Raw genomic sequence first — 6,930 nt, 5'->3', positions numbered from 1 at the left:
CAGCCTTTGAATCTTGGTAAAAAGTCATGATTTTGTAGATTTCGTGCTCTTCTTTGCAAATTCATAAAAGAATACAACGAAAATCGGCGAGAAATCGTCGTTTTGCATCGAAATATGCGGTTTTCTGTAAGAATTTTGATGATTTCGTGCAGAATTCTGCTGTTTTCTTGCAATTCAGCCGTTGAATCTAGGTAAAAAGTCATGATTTTGTAGATTTCGTGCTCTTCTTGGCGAATTCAAGATAGAAAACAACGAAAATCGGCGAGAAATCGTTGTTTTGCATCGAAATATGCGGTTTTCTGTAAGAATTTTGATAATTTCGTGCAGAATTCTGCTGTTTTCTTGCAATTCAGCCGTTGAATCTAGGTAAAAAGTCATGATTTTGTAGATTTCGTGCTCTTCTTGGCGAATTCAAGATAGAAAACAACGAAAATCGGCGAGAAATCGTTGTTTTGCATCGAAATATGCAGTTTTCTCTAAGAATTTTGATGATTTCGTGCAGAATTCTGCTGTTTTCATGCAATTCAGCCGTTGAATCTTGGTAAAAAGTGATGATTTTGTAGATTTCGTGCTCTTCTTTGCGAATTCAAGCCAGAAAACAACGAAAATCGGCGAGAAATCGTCGTTTTGCATCGAAATATGCGGTTTTCTCTAAGAATTTTGATGATTTCGTGCAGAATTCTGCTGTTTTCTTACAATTCAGCCGTTGAATCTTGGTAAAAAGTGATGATTTTGTAGATTTCGTGCTCTTCTTTGCGAATTCAAGCCAGAAAACAACGAAAATCGGCGAGAAATCGTCGTTTTGCATCGAAATATGCGGTTTTCTCTAAGAATTTTGATGATTTCGTGCAGAATTCTGCTGTTTTCTTGCAATTCAGCCGTTGAATCTTGGTAAAAAGTGATGATTTTGTAGATTTCGTGCAGAATTCTGCTGTTTTCTTGCAATTCAGCCGTTGAATCTTGGTAAAAAGTGATGATTTTGTAGATTTCGTGCTCTTCTTTGCGAATTCAAGCCAGAAAACAACGAAAATCGGCGAGAAATCGTCGTTTTGCATCGAAATATGCGGTTTTCTCTAAGAATTTTGATGATTTCGCGCAGAATTCTGCTGTTTTCTTGCAATTCAGCCGTTGAATCTAGGTAAAAAGTCATGATTTTGTAGATTTCGTGCTCTTCTTGGCGAATTCAAGATAGAAAACAACGAAAATCGGCGAGAAATCGTTGTTTTGCATCGAAATATGCGGTTTTCTGTAAGAATTTTGATGATTTCGTGCAGAATTCTGCTGTTTTCTTGCAATTCAGCCGTTGAATCTATGTAAAAAGTCATGATTTTGTAGATTTCGTGCTCTTCTTGGCGAATTCAAGATAGAAAACAACGAAAATCGGCGAGAAATCGTTGTTTTGCATCGAAATATGCAGTTTTCTCTAAGAATTTTGATGCTTTCGTGCAGAATTCTGCTGTTTTCTTGCAATTCAGCCGTTGAATCTTGGTAAAAAGTCCTGATTTTGTAGATTTCGTGCTCTTCTTTGCGAATTCAAGCCAGAAAACAACGAAAATCGGCGAGAAATCGTCGTTTTGCATCGAAATATGCGGTTTTCTGTAAGAATTTTGATGATTTCGTGCAGAATTCTGTTGTTTTCTTGCAATTCAGCCGTTGAATCTTGGTAAAAAGTCATGATTTTGTAGATTTCGTGCTCTTCTTTGCGAATTCAAGCCAGAAAACAACAAAAATCGGCGAGAAATCGTCGTTTTGCATTGAAATATGCGGTTTTCTGTAAGAATTTTGATGATTTCGTGCAGAATTCTGCTGTTTTCTTGCAATTCAGCCGTTGAATCTAGCTAAAATGTCATGATTTTGTAGATTTCGTGCTCTTCTTGGCGAATTCAAGATAGAAAACAACGAAAATCGGCGAGAAATCGTTGTTTTGCATCGAAATATGCGGTTTTCTGTAAGAATTTTGATGATTTCGTGCAGAATTCTGCTGTTTTCTTGCAATTCAGCCGTTGAATCTTGGTAAAAAGTCATGATTTTGCAGATTTCGTGCTCTTCTTTGCGAATTCAAGCCAGAAAACAACGAAAATCGGCGAGAAATCGTTGTTTTGCATCGAAATATGCGGTTTTCTGTAAGAATTTTGATGATTTCGTGCATAATTCTGCTGTTTTCTTGCAATTCAGCCGTTGAATCTTGGTAAAAAGTCATGATTTTGTAGATTTCGTGCTCTTCTTTGCGAATTCAAGCCAGAAAACAATGAAAATCGGCGAGAAATCGTCGTTTTGCATCGAAAAATGCGGTTTTCTGTAAGAATTTTGATGATTTCGTGTAGAATTCTGCTGTTTTCTTGCAATTCAGCCGTTGAATCTTGGTAAAAAGTGATGATTTTGTAGATTTCGTGCTCTTCTTTGCGAATTCAAGCCAGAAAACAACGAAAATCGGCGAGAAATCGTCGTTTTGCATCGAAATATGCGGTTTTCTCTAAGAATTTTGACGATTTCGTGCAGAATTCTGCTGTTTTCTTGCAATTCAGCCGTTGAATCTTGGTAAAAAGTCAAGATTTTGTAGATTTCGTGCTCTTTGCGAATTCAAGATAGAAAACAACGAAAATCGGCGAGAAATCGTTGTTTTGCATCGAAATATGCGGTTTTCTGTAAGAATTTTGATGATTTCGTGCAGAATTCTGCTGTTTTCTTGCAATTCAGCCGTTGAATCTATGTAAAAAGTCATGATTTTGTAGATTTCGTGCTCTTCTTGGCAAATTCAAGATAGAAAACAACGAAAATCGGCGAGAAATCGTTGTTTTGCATCGAAATATGCAGTTTTCTCTAAGAATTTTGATGATTTCGTGCAGAATTCTGCTGTTTTCTTGCAATTCAGCCGTTGAATCTTGGTAAAAAGTCATGATTTTGTAGATTTCGTGCTCTTCTTTGCGAATTCAAGCCAGAAAACAACGAAAATCGGCGAGAAATCGTCGTTTTGCATCGAAATATGCGGTTTTCTGTAAGAATTTTGATGATTTCGTGCAGAATTCTGCTGTTTTCTTGCAATTCAGCCGTAGAATCTTGGTAAAAAGTGATGATTTTGTAGATTTCGTGCTCTTCTTTGCGAATTCAAGCCAGAAAACAACGAAAATCGGCGAGAAATCGTTGTTTTGCATCGAAATATGCGGTTTTCTGTAAGAATTTTGATGATTTCGTGCCGAATTCTGCTGTTTTCTTGCAATTCAGCCGTTGAATCTTGGTAAAAGTCATTATTTTGTAGATTTCGTGCTCTTCTTGGCGAATTCAAGATAGAAAACAACGAAAATCGGCGAGAAATCGTTGTTTTGCATCGAAATATGCGGTTTTCTCTAAGAATTTTGATGATTTCGTGCAGAATTCTGCTGTTTTCTTGCAATTCAGCCGTTGAATCTTGGTAAAAAGTCATGATTTTGTAGATTTCGTGCTCTTCTTTGCGAATTCAAGCCAGAAAATAACGAAAATCGGCGAGAAATCGTCGTTTTGCATCGAAAAATGCGGTTTTCTGTAAGAATTTTGATGATTTCGTGCAGAATTCTGCTGTTTTCTTGCAATTCAGCCGTTGAATCTTGGTAAAAAGTAATGATTTTGTAGATTTCGTGCTCTTCTTTGCGAATTCAAGCCAGAAAACAACGAAAATCGGCGAGAAATATGCGGTTTTCTCTAAGAATTTTGACGATTTCGTGCGGAATTCTGCTGTTTTCTTGCAATTCAGCCGTTGAATCTTGGTAAAAAGTCATGATTTTGTAGATTTTGTGCTCTTCTTTGCGAATTCAAGATAGAAAACAACGAAAATCAGCGAGAAATCGTCGTTTTGCATCGAAATATGCGGTTTTCTCTAAGAATTTTGATGATTTCGTGCAGAATTCTGCTGTTTTCTTGCAATTCAGCCGTTGAATCTTGGTAAAAAGTCATGATTTTGTAGATTTCGTGCTCTTCTTTGCAAATTCATGAAAGAAAACAACGAAAATCGGCGAGAAATCGTCGTTTTGCATCGAAATATGCGGTTTTCTGTAAGAATTTTGATGATTTCGTGCAGAATTCTGCTGTTTTCTTGCAATTCAGCCGTTGAATCTTGGTAAAAAGTCATGATTTTGTAAATTTCGTGCTCTTCTTTGCGAATTCAAGCCAGAAAACAACGAAAATCGGCGAGAAATCGTCGTTTTGCATCGAAATATGCGGTTTTCTCTAAGAATTTTGATGATTTCGTGCAGAATTCTGCTGTTTTCTTGCAATTCAGCCGTTGAATCTTGGTAAAAAGTGATGATTTTGTAGATTTCGTGCTCTTCTTTGCGAATTCAAGCCAGAAAACTACGAAAATCGGCGAGAAATTGCCGTTTTGCATCGAAATATGCGGTTTTCTCTAAGAATTTTGACGATTTCGTGCAGAATTCTGCTGTTTTCTTGCAATTCAGCCGTTGAATCTTGGTAAAAAGTCATGATTTTGTAGATTTCGTGCTCTTCTTGGCGAATTCAAGATAGAAAACAACGAAAATCAGCGAGAAATCGTCGTTTTGCATCGAAATATGCGGTTTTCTCTAAAAATTTTGATGATTTCGTGCAGAATTCTGCTGTTTTCATGCAATTCAGCCGTTGAGTCTTGGTAAAAAGTGATGATTTTGTAGATTTCGTGCCCTTCTTTGCGAATTCAAGCCAGAAAACAACGAAAATCGGCGAGAAATCGTCGTTTTGCATCGAAATATGCGGTTTTCTCTAAGAATTTTGATGATTTCGTGCAGAATTCTGCTGTTTTCTTGCAATTCAGCCGTTGAATCTTGGTAAAAGTGATGATTTTGTAGATTTCGTGCTCTTCTTTGCGAATTCAAGCCAGAAAACAACGAAAATCGGCGAGAAATCGTCGTTTTGCATCGAAATATGCGGTTTTCTCTAAGAATTTTGACGATTTCGTGCAGAATTCTGCTGTTTTCTTGCAATTCAGCCGTTGAATCTTGGTAAAAAGTCATGATTTTGTAGATTTCGTGCTCTTCTTTGCGAATTCAAGATAGAAAACAACGAAAATCAGCGAGAAATCGTCGTTTTGCATCGAAATATGCGGTTTTCTCTAAGAATTTTGATGATTTCGTGCAGAATTCTGCTGTTTTCTTGCAATTCAGCCGTTGAATCTTGGTAAAAAGTCATGATTTTGTAGATTTCGTGCTCTTCTTTGCAAATTCATGCCAGAAAACAGCGAAGATCGGCGAGAAATCGTCGTTTCGCATCGAAATATGCGGTTTTCTGTAAGAATTTTGATGATTTCGTGCAGAATTCTGCTGTTTTCTTGCAATTCAGCCGTTGAATCTTGGTAAAAAGTCATGATTTTGTAGATTTCGTGCTCTTCTTTGCGAATTCAAGCCAGAAAACAACGAAAATCGGCGAGAAATCGTCGTTTTGCATCGAGATATGCGGTTTTCTGTAAGAATTTTGATGATTTCGTGCAGAATTCTGCTGTTTTCTTGCAATTCAGCCGTTGAATCTAGGTAAAAAGTCATGATTTTGTAGATTTCGTGCTCTTCTTGGCGAATTCAAGATAGAAAACAACGAAAATCGGCGAGAAATCGTTGTTTTGCATCGAAATATGCGGTTTTCTGTAAGAATTTTGATGATTTCGTGCAGAATTCTGCTGTTTTCTTGCAATTCAGCCGTTGAATCTATGTAAAAAGTCATGATTTTGTATATTTCGTGCTCTTCTTGGCGAATTCAAGATAGAAAACAACGAAAATCGGCGAGAAATCGTTGTTTTGCATCGAAATATGCAGTTTTCTCTAAGAATTTTGACGATTTCGTGCAGAATTCTGCTGTTTACTTGCAATTCAGCCGTTGAATCTTGGTAAAAAGTCATGATTTTGTAGATTTCGTGCTCTTCTTTGCGAATTCAAGATAGAAAACAACGAAAATCAGCGAGAAATCGTCGTTTTGCATCGAAATATGCGGTTTTCTCTAAGAATTTTGATGATTTCGTGCAGAATTCTGCTGTTTTCTTGCAATTCAGCCGTTGAATCTTGGTAAAAAGTCATGATTTTGTAGATTTTGTGCTCTTCTTTGCAAATTCATGACAGAAAACAACGAAAATCGGCGAGAAATCGTCGTTTTGCATCGAAATATGCGGTTTTCTGTAAGAATTTTGATGATTTCGTGCAGAATTCTGCTGTTTTCTTGCAATTCAGCCGTTGAATCTTGGTAAAAAGTCATGATTTTGTAGATTTCGTGCTCTTCTTTGCGAATTCGAGCGAGAAAACGACGAAAATCGGCGAGAAATCGTCGTTTTGCATCGAAATATGCGGTTTTCTGTAAGAATTTTGATGATTTCGTGCAGAATTCTGCTGTTTTCTTGCAATTCAGCCGTTGAATCTAGGTAAAAAGTCATGATTTCATAGATTTCGTGCTCTTCTTGGCGAATTCAAGATAGAAAACAACGAAAATCGGCGAGAAATCGTTGTTTTGCATCGAAATATGCGGTTTTCTGTAAGAATTTTGATGATTTCGTGCAGAATTCTGCTGTTTTCTTGCAATTCAGCCGTTGAATCTTGGTAAAAAGTCATGATTTTGTAGATTTCGTGCTCTTCTTTGCGAATTCAAGCGAGAAAACGACGAAAATCGGCGAGAAATCGTCGTTTTGCATCGAAATATGCGGTTTTCTGTAAGAATTTTGATGATTTCGTGCAGAATTCTGCTGTTTTCTTGCAATTCAGCCGTTGAATCTAGGTAAAAAGTCATGATTTCATAGATTTCGTGCTCTTCTTGGCGAATTCAAGATAGAAAACAACGAAAATCGGCGAGAAATCGTTGTTTTGCATCGAAATATGCAGTTTTCTCTAAGAATTTTGACGATTTCGTGCAGAATTCTGCTGTTTACTTGCAATTCAGCCGTTGAATCTTGGTAAAAAGTCATGATTTTGTAGATTTCGTGCTCTTCTTTGC

The sequence above is a fragment of the Gnatocerus cornutus genome, chromosome 1 (genome assembly GCF_029298725.1).
Source record: "Gnatocerus cornutus isolate USDA-ARS CGAHR chromosome 1, icGnaCorn1.1, whole genome shotgun sequence".
NCBI classification, from domain to species: Eukaryota; Metazoa; Arthropoda; class Insecta; order Coleoptera; family Tenebrionidae; genus Gnatocerus; species Gnatocerus cornutus.
This window is presented reverse-complemented; position numbering follows the sequence as displayed.